This window comes from Suncus etruscus, chromosome 1, assembly GCF_024139225.1.
Source record: "Suncus etruscus isolate mSunEtr1 chromosome 1, mSunEtr1.pri.cur, whole genome shotgun sequence".
Classification (NCBI taxonomy): domain Eukaryota; kingdom Metazoa; phylum Chordata; class Mammalia; order Eulipotyphla; family Soricidae; genus Suncus; species Suncus etruscus.
In genome coordinates, this window is record NC_064848.1 from 167,395,692 (window position 1) to 167,411,646 (window position 15,955).

Consider the following 15,955-nt stretch of genomic DNA (forward strand, 5'->3'; position numbering starts at 1 on the left):
TGCTGATCTGGAAAGAGGATTCTAAGTTCCAAATGCTACATGATACAGGATCCAGAGGAGGGTTATAGTTGAGAATAATGAAGACATTCCTTTTCAAGATCAGCTGGTTTTGACAAACTTTGTTCAACTCCCTGTAAACTTTTGGCACTGACAACATAAATGATGTCTTTATATTAAGTGAAAGACCTCTAAATTTTCTAAAGTCAGAAATACCCTCTACAATTCCTTGAAATGAAGAAAGCTGTGCAGTTGACAGGCTAAAAATAGAGCTCTCAATATATGAAAATGCTCTAACACGATGGACAGCTGGTCAGGAGAGACTCCATGACTGCATTGCATGGTGAGAGAGCCTGCTGGCTACACTTTCCCTCATCATAACAGGTTAGAGATGACATTTCAAATATAGATAGAGGAATAGGAGAAACTTCCAAAGGACATGACTGTTGTAGATGTCACTCCAACAACATGATTGATAAACTAACCAAACATTGACTAATTCTAGAAGAGAATGAAGAAGCTGAAAGAAAAACAAATTATGTTACATTCAATTATGTAATATTCTAGCTCCTTAATCTCTGGCTTTGGGTTAGTGGCTAGAGATAATGTCAGTTCTCAAGTTCTCAAAAATATTGCCTCAATAACTGAAAATACATGGAATTTGCAAACCTAAAAAAAAAAATCCAAAGCTGGCTTTTATTTTATGCAGTCGTATATGCCTGCTGCTTCTAGGAGTGCAAAAATCTGATGATTTTATAAACTGCAGATATTGAGGGAGAAAATAAGCAGAGGGGCAAAATAAATTGAGGGGGGAAAATCAGTGACTTTTCCTTAGTCCCAAATTGATACATCGTCAAATTAAACTAGATTGTGGTGTCAAGGCTTAGTGTATCTTCATGACACTTTGGGAAAAGCCTGCAGATGAAGTTGATAAAAGAAATACTTAAACTAACAATTTGAAAGATCACTATACCTAAATATTTAGAACTTTTAAACCAATAATTATTAATTTTAAGGTATGAGAATTGACGCCATATGCTTTTATAAAGCTTGATGTATTTAGAACACTTGTTTGGTGGAACCAGTCAAGTAATACAACATTTGAACATAATTGTTTTTTGTTTGTTTGTTTTAGGGCCACACCTGAGGACACTCAGGGGTTAGTCCCAGTCTATGCTCAGAAATTACTTCTGGCAAGCTTGGAGGACCATATGGGATGCTGAGGATCAAACCCGGTTGGCTGCATACAAGGCAAGTGCCCTACCCGCTATGCTAATGCTCTGGCGCCCATTTGAACATAACTTTTAAATCAAAATATATCTGAGATAAAAATATTATACAAATACATTTTATTTTTGGTTTTTGGGTCACACCCGGCAGCACTCAGGGGTTTCTCCTGGCTCCATGCTTAGAAAAACGCCCCTGGCAGGCACGGGGGACCATATGGGATGCTGGGATTCGAACCACCATCCTTCTGCATGAAAGGCAAATTCCTTACCTCCATGCTATCTCTCTGGCCCCACAAATACATTTTTCAAAAAAGTAATAAAGGGCCAGAGAGAAAGAACAGCCATTAGGGCACTTGCCTTGCATACAGTTGACTGACTTTGATTCCCTAGATACCTGTATGGTCCCCTGAGAACCACAAGGAGTAGTTTCAGAGTGTGAGTACTGCCTGGTGTGGCACAAAACATAACAAAAAACCCTTTAAAAAACAAACAAAAAAAGTAAATTACTTTTACAGCACTATACAGTATTTATCTGTAGCACAGGGTTACATCATGTATTTATCAGAAAAAAATGTATGTTTAATATTATTGCTCATAGTCAGCTGTGCAACCATGAAGTAAGCAGTGCTTTTATTCTTATTGATGTAGATTTTTCTGAGCACAATAAATAGACTTTCTTTAGCAATGTGTCATCAAGTATTATAACCAAGAACAGTTTCTGTTGTTTAGGTTGCAACAATCATCTAAGTAGCTTTTGAATTGACTCTAGTTTGAATCTAAATAGCAGTATTTTGCTATTTTTATTTTAAATGAATAAAACAATAGTTTCTTTTAAAGCAATAATTTTTATACTGGTTCTGGGTCCATTCAAAGCAAAATCTATAAATTTTGGCTGCCAACTGGTTTATTTAAAGGTGATTTGAAGGGCGTAAAGAGAGGATAGAAATTAAGATAGTTGCATGCTACTAGCTACTAGCTACTAGTCCCCAGCACCATATATGGTCACCTGAACACTGCCAGGAATGATCCCTGAGCAGAATCAGGAGTGATCTCTGAGCATAGAGCCAGGAATAAGCCCTGAGCACCACTGAGTGTGGCAAAAAAGAAAACCAAAGAAGTACTGGTAAATAGATTATTGCTGTGGGCCACTGAAGACCCTTTGGCTTGCTGTGTTGAGTATATCTCAAAATCAGTTTGGAAGGAAGTTTGGACATTTATCCATTAACTTTACTCCATCATGGCTGAAGAACACTTTTGGGGGTATTGACTTCCCAAAATTTGATTAACCCTTTTAAGGCTGAAAACACTTTCTTGAGCTGGCCATATATAAATAGACAAAGGCACTCAGGAACATACTTGCTATACTGAAACTATTTGCTGTGACTTCAAGGCAGACCAAAGAGATATGGGCAAGACACTAACATTAATGCCTACAAATGGATATTAGCTCAAGGACAAAATGTTGATTTTGGGTTGTTTTTGAGTCATAAATTGCCACAGCATGCAGCATAGATGTCTCCATTATAGGGGAAGCAAGCCCACCAGACATGTCTATTGGCTTTCCTGGTGCAGTGAGCTGATATCTTCCCCAAGAAATCTTTAGTCAGCAGGCCCGTTGGTGGAATTAATCATATCCCCTGCGTGGATCATTGGCTATATTTCTGTTATATACATGGTGGTGACATTAATTATCTCTTTTCTTACCATTTGGCTTTGTCTTCCTTGCAAAACTACAGGCCAAATTTCGTCTTCAGTCATTGTGCTGTCAGAGAAATTTCAGTACCAAAAGTTGCTAAAGTTCCCCGCTGGCTAAGTATATTTGTAACTCAGACGAGTCCAGCCAGCTATCTGCAACCTGTTTTTCTGTTTTCAGCTTCTAGGTAGTAAGCAAACAGTTCCTGTCTTTCTTGCATTTTACTATTCCAGCAGGCTGCAAAATTGTAGCAAAACCAGTTTCTCTTTCTTAGTTATAAGAAGCTTCTTGCTAAACTAGAACACCCCTTTATGTCACTTCCTTACCTTTTAGCTGAGGATTCTGTTCACCTGTATGCTAGTTTGTGATATATATATATATTCTAGGGCGTGCTATCATTGTCTTCCTTCTCCTAAAGATTCTCTGCCCTTTGTTTTTGTGGAAATATCTTGGACACCAGAGTTGTGCTTAAATGTCATCAGCCTGAAAAGTAAAATTGTCTCACGTGTATTGCAGATGCGGGTCCCCATACAATGTATTTTGTATGGTCTCATTATTTCATATTTTATATTCACCCATTCGTGTGTCTGCTCTCCTTTTGTGAAGAAATTCATCCCACTAGAGATGCTGAGATGCAAGACGCCTGCAGCAATAAATGGAGTACTCAGGGGCTATTCCTAGCTCTGTGCTTAGTAGTGATCTTTGTTGGTTTATGGAGGGACCACATGTGAAGCTTGGGCTTTAAACTAGGGTTGGCCACATGCAAGGCAAATATTCCTATACTCTCTCTTTAGTTCAGTTAATTATTTGTAAGCATAATAATAGAAATGTAGTTAAGCAGGAGAATGTCTTCATATTTACGTATTGAGTATTGCAATGATGACAACTAATTTAAAAATTATTCATAAAAATTAAATAAAAACAGAAAGTAAGTATTGCAAGATGTTAATACTTGCAATATTATACTACATTGCTTGAATCAAACAGCTAAATATTGGGGTCGGAGAGATAGCATGGAGGTAAGGCGTTTGCCTTGCATGCAAAAGGACAGTGGTTTGAATCCCGGCATCCCATATGGTCCCCTGAGCCTATTCTGAGCATAGAGCCAGGAGTAACCCCTGAGTGCCGCCGAGTGTGACCCAAAAACCAAAAATCAAAATAAATAAATAAATAAAAACCAACAAAAAAACCCCAGCTAGGTATTGACTAGAGGTAAATATATGTATATATACTTTCTTTTAGCTTTTTTGTATGTTTTATGTGTTATGATATGTTTTATAGGTTTGGGGTGTTTTATATATGTTTTGGTATGCATTATATATGTTTTTGGTATGTTTTATATTATTTTTGTTTGTTTGTTTTGAGGAGGGTCACACCCAGCAACACTCAGGAGTTATTCCTAACTCTGCACTCAGAAGTCACTCATGGGGCCAGAGTGGTGGCACTAGAGGTAAGGCGTCTGCCTTGCAAGCAATAGCCTAGGAAAGACAGCGGTTCAATACCCTGGCCTCCCGTATGGTCCCCTCAAGCCAGGAGTGATTTCTGAGCCCATGGCCAGGAGTAACCCCTGAGTGTCAATAGGTGTGGCCCAAAAACCAAAACAAAAAATAAAACAAGAAGTTACTCCTGACAGGCTCGGGGGAACATATGGCTTGCCAGGATTCGAACCAGGGTCTGTCATATATTGGCTGCATGCAAGGCAAACACCTTACCGCTGTGTTATTGCTCGAGCCCATGTTTTATATTCATAAGCTTTTTGTATGCTTTCACAAACAAAAAGTTGGGAGAAAGTATTTAGCAGATATTTTTGGATATCTACTATGTGCTTGGGTGTCCAAATTCTTAGGATGGCCATGTCATCCAAGCTAATTTGGTGTCTTAGTTGTGAATTTTCATCTCCTTGAGTGACTCTGCTATCATTTATAGAAAATAATCTTCAGAAAGATGCTAATTTGTACAATCTACAAGATGGAAGGTTTTCTAAGAACTCCACACAATACAGAAATGAGCAAACATCAACCCTAGTTTTCAAGGGTCTTATTTGTTCATTTGGTTTGGTTTGGTGTGGGGGCCATAACTGGCTGTCCTCAGGGTTTACTCCTGTCTTTGTGCTGAGGGGTCACCCTGACATGGCCTGCGTAAGGTTAGCATGCAAGGCAATCACCTTTTGCACTATCTCTCGGCCCATCATAAAGTCTAAATTCTTCATGTTTTGGGGCCACAGAAGAGATGTTCAGCAATTACTCTTGGCTGTGTACTCAGGAATCACTCCTAGTGGGGCTCAGGGGTTCATGGGATTCTGGTATTTTTACCTAGATGTAAGGCAAATGCCTTACTTCATGTACTATTGCTCCAGCCCCAAGGGTCTTAATTCTTGAGGAAAAGTTCCTAAGCACCCGGAGACAAGGAAAGGACAAAGAGCACTAGGAGGGATGTGGGAGTTAAAAATGAGATCATGGTGCCCCCTCTGGACAGTCAAAGAAGTGACATGTCAAAGGTCCAAGTCCCTGAACTTCCTCTGGTCTAGAATTGACAGAGAAGAGAAACCATTTCTAATAAATAGTTAAACCTAGAAGTTAATCATTAGCTAAGCAGTTTTTCTGGTTAGAATATTAACAGAAGTTCAATATTCCACATCTTCAACAAGGAACTTAGTTTCAGAGTAGGAGAAAAGAGGCAGCATTGAGTCAGGAAATTCCTGGCAGTTGAAATCAATCACTTTCATCTCAGGGCAATGTACCTTTGGACAAAGAAGGGGCTACAGAGCTGCAACCATGGCCTTTGATTTAAGTGAGCAGGTCCCTTTCCTCCCACAGTTCTGATGAGACTAAGGAGCTTGTCTTTAAGACCTTCCTGATGAAATACATTGTGATTCAGGAACCTCCCCTTGAAAACAGGGAATGTGAGACTAAGGATTGGTGGGTATGGATGCTTGAGATCCCATAGTAGTGAAGGAATGTCTGGATGATGTTTAGAGTATAGTGCAAGAAACAGTGGCAGAAGGAAAAAGGGAGGGAGAGAGGAGGATAGTGGAAGGGAGGAGTGGAAGGAAGAATAGGAGGGAGGAGAGTGGGAGAGAGGGAGAAGTGTGGGAGGGAGGAGTGTGAAACTGGGAGGGAAGGAGGGAAGGAGGAGAATGGGAGAAAGAAGAGTGGGATGAAGGAAAATGAGTGGGAGGGAGGAGTAAAGTGGGAGGAAGGGAGAAAAGTGGGAGGAGACCCTCTCAGAGGTAAAAATGGGTGCTCCGCCCTGGAGGGTGTGAACCCAGAACTGCCCAATGGAAGACAGTCTAAGAAGGATTACAGGCTCACATTACTTGTGATTGTGTGTGGGATAAAGAACAAGATAGGGAAACCCAACTACAGGAGGCTGGAGGGGCAACACAGTGGCCCTTCGACAGATGTCATCCCAAAGTATCTATACACTGTGGCTTTACAGGTCCTGTTACCAAGCTTATTGTGCCAAATGCTGAGGGTAAATGTCTGAAGGGTCACACAGGCCAGTGGGGTTACCTGGATATGTCCTTGAGAATTTTGAAAGCTAATATCTGTCTTATGCTGCTTAGTAATAATTAAACAATTCTCAGAGCAATTCAGGAGCCCAGTGTAGTACTTTTACCATCTAAAATTCAATGGTTCAATTCAATGGTCTAATTTAATTAAATTTCATGGCTTACAATTGTTCCTAGAACTTCAGAATCTCCATGATTAAACAGTGGCTAGTAATCCTCTAAGATAAAAAAAACTTAATTCAAAAGGTTGAAGCTTCTGGTATGTAGCTCAGTTGAAAGAGTACATGCTTCTTATGCTCAAAGCCCTGGATTTAATCCCTAGCACCACACATATGAATCTTTGGTATAAATAAAAACCTAAAAGACAATATTTTCTACTTACTATGCAACAGAAACCATCCTCTGAAATAAAAGTATCTTCTACATTCTATTAAGCCGAAACCTCCTTATCCTTCACAACTTACTTAGACAAAATACCCCAAATATCTCTGATTTGGCCAATATTTTCTTTCTTCCTTATCTTGGAACCCACAATCTAGTTGAAACACCAGAGCACCTTTTATTAACTTTCATAATTTTAATTTTTATTATAGAGTTACAATGATGTTTAAGTTTGTAGTATTGGTGTATCTCCCCCCCCCCCCCAGGATGGGGGGCGGGCTGTACACCTGTCAGTTCTCAGGATCTGTGCTCAGGGATCACTCCTGGAAGGGCTTCGAGGAGCGGTTCCGCTGAATAAGAAGCCAGATGGACAGTGTTCAAGGAAAGGGTTTTAACCCCTTTACTATTCATCTAACACCTGTAGTTTTGGGGATTTTTTTAGAACTAGTAACTTTGATGTCACCTTTGAGAGTGACCACTAGAGGTCCCTTCTCTTCCTGAGACAGTGATTCTGAAGGTAAAGTTTGGCGCTAGAGAAGATACTTCATTGAGCTAGCCTGGTAGATCTCTGCCTGTTATCAGCATAACTGGCATATTCTGTATCAAGTAATGGTGGAGCCTTGTAATACAGCAAGAAAGATACAGAATGAAACATCATCTTCAGTAGATAATATTCAATGTCAGTTATCAGACCCAAAAGAAAATATTCAGCAAAATAGGACTCTGGATCTTCTCATCCAAAAGGATATATATATGCGCAAGATAATTCATTATGCAGCATTACCAAGCTAATTAACTAATCCAGTTTCTCTTTGAGAATAATTAGTCTTCAAGGGTGGATTTACAGGGAGTTAATAAAACTTCCTCTGGAACTCTTATTTGTACAGGATCTTTCTAAAGGTCCTGACCCTAGTAGCTTTGTACAAAGCTTAAATTTTTTATTCTTTTCCTTAAAGAGGAGCCCACACATTATATAAGCATTAGGCCCTTAATAGCTTGGATCTAGTCCCATCTGGGCATATAGGACTAGAAATAGGATATAGAGGCCTGAGAGATAGTTTAGGTTAAGACATTTGTCATGCAAGAGGGGACCCCAATTCAATCCCTAGCACCACATATAGCCCCTGCACGCTAGAAGCCATTCCTGAATACAGAGAGCCAGGAGGAAGTCCTGAGGACACTTTAGTGTGACCCAGTTCCCTCCACCCTTTTTTCCTCTCCTCAAAAAATAACATAAAAAACAACAAAGAACCAGGATACAGGATTTCAGAGAGGAAAGGGGTGGGTGGTGAGAGGGTTTCAGAGGGAAACTATCCTGGAGGCTAATGAAATTTTTTCAGGGAATAAGGAAGAGATGTATGAAGGTGCCAAGAATTCGGGTGCCATTAAGTAACTCAAAAAGAAGTGACTGTGGGGCTACAAAAAGAAAGGTGCTTCTCCTCTTACCTGCTAGGTGCCTTTGTTGGTCTTCAAGACTTTGCTAAATCTCTGGTGGCAGAGTTATTCACTGACAGGCCTGTAGCATCCTGTTGGCTGCTTTCTGAATAAACAAATGATCTTGCCAACCATTGTGTAGATTTTTGAAAAAAAAAAGAAAAGAAAAGAAAAGTAAAAAAAAATAAACATTCAGTTCTCTGGTTCTAGAGTTCCTATAAGTATGATGAGCCATGACCTTTACAAAGGAGTAAACATTGGGAGTTGAAAGAACATTTTTTCTCTGGGAAGGGATGGAGATTCTGGAATCAAATCCCAAAAACATTTCTCTCCAATTTTAGATGTAGATGCATTATAGACTTGGGGCAGTCTCCACTCCACTCCACTCCACAACCTCATTTCTTCCTATGTTTGAAAGAGAATGATTTTGGAAACCTATAGTCAGTACTGGTACTGGCTTACATCTGCTCTTAGTTTCAACTCCACTCAACTTTCAATGAGTTTTACTCAAGAACGTGAAAGTCTCGCCACTTTTGACTCCCCTCTCTAGGTCTGGTTGTTAGTATCTACCTGGAGTCTCTGCCTACATCTCCCCTAATAAATCATGTATACCTTCCCCTTGACAGTCACTGTGAATGCCAGCATCTTTTCTGCTCTGTCATGACATCTTTTGTATTTTTCCTACTGATTATTTCCTGGTTCTAGACAGTGGCTTTTCTATTTCTCTTTGTCACTCTCTTCTCTCTCAAGGTCACAAATGTTCTTAGAGCCTGAGGACGCCAAGTTCTCAGGGATGAAGTACCTAATTGTGAACGCTTTTGATGCAGTCAGGCTAGGATAACAGATTACCTCAACCCTCTCTAAGTCATCATCAAGGATATATCAATATCATACTGCCCGGAAGAAAATCCTGTTCATATTTGATGGTGTTCTTCTCACCCCTTCAGTTCTTATCAATGTACTTTCTGTTTCATGGCACACAGAGAAATGTAAGGTGAACATCTTTATGTCTGGTGGACTGAAGTAACAAAGAAAAAGCCCATCACCCATTCAGGTAAGACCCAAAAGTGGATGTCATATCTACATCTAAAACATTGACCTGTAGGAGCTGTCAAGGTACAATGGCTAAGACACTGACCTTGCACATGACTGACCTGGTTTTGATTCCTGGCAATTACATTTGGTCACCTGGACCAACCACTAAAAGTGATCCCTGAACAAAGAATCAGGAGTAAGTTATGAGACCATCAGATGTGATGACCCCCCCCCCAATCAAATATCATAGTAGGTTTTTTTCAGGAAAGACAATTTTTTTCCTTTTTCTCTCTACCCCTTCCCATTCCTAAATTCCGTTCCTAAGGAAACTCTTTTAAGACTTTTAAATTGTTTTCACTAATAGTATCCTTTGTATCTCTGTTTTTAATCAGTAGGCATATTATCAGGATAAAGAGTGCAGTGACTTTATTTTATTTTATGTCTATTGCCTCAATGCCTAGAACAGTGCTTGGCACATCAGAAATATTTGTTAAGAAAATACCTTTGTTTCTTCATGTATCAGTGACCTCTGGTGTGAGATAAGAATCTAGTGCAATAATATTTCTTTCTCATTTAACTTCTTTATATTAAGGTTTCATCAACATATTTCCTTGGGTGATCACCTTTATAAATTGGAGTAATGCCTGCATTCTTTTGTTTCCTGTTCTACAACTATTATTAACATCTGGTGTGAGAATCTTGGTTTCAATGCAGATTTGCTAGACTAGAGAATCCACTCCCTTTTTTTTCCACTCCCTTTTTTGCTTCACACTGAACTTCCCATTCTTTGGAACCTGTGAATGTTCCTTTGCCTAATTTGGGGAAATATATTTTAAAAATAGGCACTGTGAAGTAATTGGATTTTTAACTAGAGACATTTCTGGGCCAAATAAACTAAGATTAGTTTAGTTCAAAAACCTTTGATAAAAACAATAATACAGAATTTTAATGGAAAAGCATAATTTGTTGAATTCCTTTACTCTAATGTGAATTCCAGGGCTGGAGCGATAGCACAGTGGTAGAGCATTTGCCTTGCATGCGGCTGACCCAAGACGAAACTGGGTTTGATTCCCAGCGTCCCATATGGTCCCCCTGTCAGGAGTGATTTCTGAGTGCAGAGCCAGGAGTAACCCCTGAGTGTTGCCGAGTGTGGCCCAAACCAAAAACAAACAAACAAACAAAAAAGAATTCCAGGCCTTTCTACCATGCAATAGCATTTTACAATGGGGGTGGGGTGGGAGTTGGACTTAAGTAATTGGAGACCAGTGGCCAGAGAAATAGTATAAAAGGTAGGGTGTTTTCATTGCATGCTGTTGACCCAGGTCAAATCCCTGGTACCCTATATGATTCCCTGAGTCCACTAGTAAAGATCCTTGAGCTCAGGAATTCTAGGAGTAAGCCCTGACACTGGAATATGGAGAGATAGTGCAGGGGTTAAAGTGCTTGCCTTACATGAGACTTATCCAGGTTCAATACTTGGCACCATAAATGATCCCGAGCATTGCCATGTGCAGCTCTTGAGAACCCCAAGACTATTAGTTGGTCCAGAGGGTTCCAACAGCATAGGGCCCAAAGTGTCACATCCTTAGCCCTAGTTCTAAATTGCCAGCCTGATTGGTCAAGTATTTCCAGTACACCCTCCCCCCATTCCCAATCTCAGTTTCCTTGAATACCACTGACAGTCAGAGACATAGCTCAATGGACTGAGCACCTGCATTTGGTCAAATTGAGTCCAACTACCCTAACAGTACCATTAGAAGCAATCCCCTCCATTCACACACAGAGCTAGTAGTAGAACTGATGTACTGCTAGGTGTGAGATGAGAAGGGAAGGGAAAGAAAGGGGAGGGGAGAGAAGGGGAGGAAGGGAAGGAAAGAGACAGGAAGTGGGGAGAGGGGATGGAAGGGAGGGAAGACAAAGGGGAGGAGGGGGAAGGAAGGGGAGGAAAGGAAAGGGAAGAAAGTGACAGGAGAGATCCTGGGTTTAGCTGTTATCACTGGCTCAAAATACTAGCTCAGAAATGCTCTGAAGCAATTTATTTCATTTGAGTTCTGTAAAAAGGAGAGCAAGAGCTGAAGACAGCCCTGGCATAAACCTGGGTGTGGGTGTCATTAGAGAATGTCATTGACACCATGGAGCAGAGGCAGTGAAAAGAAAACAGAAGTAGCCTTTGTTTTACAGGGACCTCTGGCTGGCATTGTATACACAACACAAACACTGTCCTCCTTGGTGCTTGATATGGTGCTTGATACGGATTTTTTTTTTTATCTATTCCCTGACTACTTTCATAAGACAGTCTCATTTGTCCTTTATCTTTGTCCCTGAAGACTTCTATCCTACTTTTTTTTTTTTTCAAAGTGGTCAAACCCTGCAGGACTAGACCTCCCCCACCTCCACCCCCAATGCACTACTATAACTCCGTCCCCTACCCTGTTTCTTAAAGGTACCTACAGGTTCTACATTTTGAGGTAAGCATTTGACCTGAGCCTGGCAGGCCTTTGTTTTATGTAGACAGCATACAAGGCAAATGGTGGCAGAACTTGGCTCAGGGCGCCTCCTGCTGTCTCGCTTCCTGAAGAAAACCTCAAGCACTAGCCCCTTCTTTGCCTGCGCCCTCTACCCTGGGCACTGCCAGTCAGCACAGCTACATCTTCATTCAATATCAGAGGGAAGCTGGTCATGGGTTTTGTTTGTTTGTTATATTTTAGGGCCACGCCTAGCTGTTCTCAGGAGTTACTCCTGGCTCTGAACTTTGAAATAACTTGCTAGACTTTGGGGACCATATGGGATGCTGAGGATCAAACCTGGGCTGGCTGCATACAAGGCAAATGACCTACCTGTTTTATTATCAATTTGGCTTCATATGGTCAAGTTTGCTACAAATTTTTAAGTTCTGCTTAGAAACAATATCTGCCCTATATGCCACCTCCCTCGCAAGTCCCTAAATGGCAAAAGGGAAGCACAGGTCATGGTAAGACTGGACTTTTTTTTTTTTTATTGCCTAAGTTCAGGATCTGCACTTGAATAAACCCACATCATTAGGATTACACTTAGTTAGGAGTAACAAAAAAATCTAGAAATGTTTTAAGAGAAAATATTAATTTAATTTAAATTTAATTAAACCGGTTTTTTAATTAAAAACCGGTTTTTGGGCCAAACCCGGCAGTGCTCAGGGGTTACTCCTGGCTGTCTGCTCAGAAATAGCTCCTGGCAGGCACGGGGGACCATATGGGACACCGGGATTCGAACCAACCACCTTTGGTCCCGGATTGGCTTGCAAATGCCGCTGAAGAGTGATATCTTAGACTTGCATACCTAAGAACCTTGCTAGAGAAAGTGAGAGGGTGGTTGGATGGAGTAGAGAAAAAACGGGCACCATGACTGATGTGTTGACAAGATTACTAGAGTTCTGAATTAGAATTTGAACTTTGTACCCATCTTCACAGTTAGCAATGACTGGTCAAGTTCTGCCTACACATTACAGAACATAATTAAGACTTGCCAGGTGAAGGGGTAGAAAATTTTACTGACTTAAGACTAGAGTATTTAATGTTCCCCTATCCTGACAAAGCTACATCCATGGAAGAAAATGAACACTGTAGCAGGCACAGTCAAGAACCCAATGAATCAGCCCCATTCTCTCCATATTGGCACAAAATTGGTTCTCTTTAGATATGAGTTGGATTTATAGAGTCATTTCTAAAAATATGGAATATGGGGGCCGGAGAGATAGCATGGAGATAGGGCATTTGCCTTGCATGCAGAAGAATGGTGGTTCAAATTCCGACATCCCATATGGTCCCCCGAGCCTGCCAGGAGCTATTTCTGAGCATAGAGTCAGGAGTAACCCCTGAGCGCTGCCGGGTGTGACCCAAGAACCAAATATATATATGGAACAAGGAAGAACTCACTCTAACATTGGATTACAAAATGACTTGGCTTCCCTCTTGCTTGTATTCTTTCTCTCTCTCACTAACTTGCTCAGAGGGAAGGCAACTATCATCTCATATAATGTCCTAAGAGAGACAGAGTGGCAAGAAAATACTACTGTCTTTAATTAATAAGAATAGCCAAGATCTGTTCACAGTGAAGTGTGTGCTTTAAGAGTTGAATCTTTCTCCAGTTAAATCTCCATGTAAATCCATAGATGACTGCAGACACAAAACTAACAGATCAACTGCATAGCCTTATGAAGAATGCTTGCTGGAGTCACCCAGCTAAGTTACAAATTCCTCACAGTAGCTGTGAGACCATAAATGTTATTTAAGCCTACTTTTGGAGTAATTTATTATGCAGCAATAACTAACGATCACTTATAACTTCCTAAGAAATATTGCTCAAGAGTTTAAATCTCTAAAACATGTTGCTTTCTTAGGCCTGGATTGATAAGTTCAGGTCATGAATAATGAGAACACAAAGCTGAAATTTTTCACTTAAAAACAGGAAAATATTTATATGGCATGATGAGTATCATGAAGAAATATGATACATCTCTTCCTTTACTAAAAACCAAATAGCTCAATGGACTCAACTCAAGCTTCACCCAGTGGTGGACAGGTTTGATTCTGAGCACTGCATAATCGCCTGAGTACCTCTTATTCCAACATGCTGTAACATTCATTCAGTGACCATGGCCTGTTTATATTTCTAATTCTCACGCTCCTTCATCCCTAGTTCAAGGCCAGGGCATTTGTTATAAACAGTGCTGATTCTGCTCATTTCTCTCTGCAGAAGAAGCAGCATGGGGATTGACGTTTGGGGTACCTTTTTACCCTATACTAACCTTCAAAGTTGAACAGATGGTTGGGTTCCCATCAGCATTGACTCCAACATTTATTTTTTTCAACAAATAGTAATTATTTTAGATGAAAAATCTCCTCCTCATAGCATGGGTCTATAAATAGAATAAAACATTTCTTTTGGTTTTATTTTGTTTTGGGGCCACACCCGGCAGTGCTCAGGGGGTTCTGTGCTCAGAAATTGCCCCTGGTAGGCTCTGGGGACCATATGGGATGCTGGAGATCTAACCTGGGTCCATCCAGGGTCGGCCTCATGCAAGGTAAATGCTCTACTACTGTGCTATCACTCCAGCCCTCTAGAATAAAATATTTCTAAACATTTCTTTATCATATATGTAAAAGCACATTCCAGGAGCAGATTGCTATTTGTTCACCAGTCGTTTCCTTCCTGAGTGAAGGCATTTTTCCACACACATAATAGTGATCACTTTTACAAATTATGTGCTGCTGAAGCTTTGTAACACACTAGAAGCCACGAGATAAAGACATTTTGCCTTCATTCTCTTCAAACATAAAATGTGTCATTTGCTTATCATTGTAGTTATACCTTTTGGGGCTATCAAGTGATTTATAGCCTTTATAATTAGAGAAATGTAGATTTAAACGATGGTGTAATTTCGATATTTTCATCAGCCCTAAGCCATATTATTTTATTTTTATTCTGAGTTATTTGGGGGTGGGGGATGGTTGGGCCAATACTCAAAGATTCCTCCTGTCCCTGCATTCATGAATTACTTCTGGCAGTTCTCAGGGGATCAAATAGGATGTCAGAACCTGGGTCTGCCACATGCAAAGAAAGTGCTCTACCCATTGTACTATTTCTTTATAGAGGTATCACTATTTTGTTTGAAAAGTCATAGGTAGCTTTATGCTCTTATAGGAACATGCTCATATGACTAAATACACTGAATAATAGAGATGAGTAAAATGTTAGTTTAATAAAGTATAATTTTAAGATATGCATTATTACCTTTATTATTTCCACTGTTATTTCTGACTTCTTGTGCAAAATAGTCATATTTTCACATGGTCATCTATTATCATAGAGTAAAGCTTTATTTTCACTAGAGTTCTATATAATGATTTAATTTTTATTATTCTAATTTGACTAAGGGGTAGTCACGTAACTATACTTCTTACTAAAACATTTTAATAAAAATAGTTATTGCAATATAATTCACCTAAAATTTCCCTTTAAAAGTGTGCATTGTTTTTTTCAGAATGTTCATATAATTCTGTAGTTATATTTGCAGTCTAATTATATTTTTATCCCTTTAAAAAGGAAATTAGGGCTGGAGCAATAGCACAGTGGGTAGGGTGTTTGCCTTGCACACAGCTAATCCAGGTTCGGAGCCCCAGCATCACATATGGTCCCCTGAGCCTGGCAGGAGTAATTCCTGGAATAACACATGAGTGCCACCAGGTCTGGTCCCAAAACCAAAACCAAAAAGAAATAAAGGAAACTGGGTGGGTCAGAGAGTTAGTACAGGGTTTAAGTTGTTTGGCTTGCAAACTGCTGATCCCAGTTCAATCTCTGGTACCATATATGGTCCCCTGAACACTGCCAGAAATAGTCCCTAAGCATCACTGTTTATAGCCCAACCACCATCTCCTAACCAGCCCACCAAGAGGAAAGTGGAGAAATTAGCCCTGTGGTTAGAGTGGTAGAGTACATGCCTGACACATTCGAGGTGTGGGTCCTGATTTGAATCTCTAGCATCACACGATCTCCTGAGCACTTCCAGGGATGGTCCTACCTTCACACACTACCTGCTATGGCCCCTAGAACTAACCAAAGCAAAATAATAGTAAAAGAAACCCTGTGCCTTTCAGTCATTAGTTTTTATTTCTCCTTTCTCTCTACCCTGTAAAATTT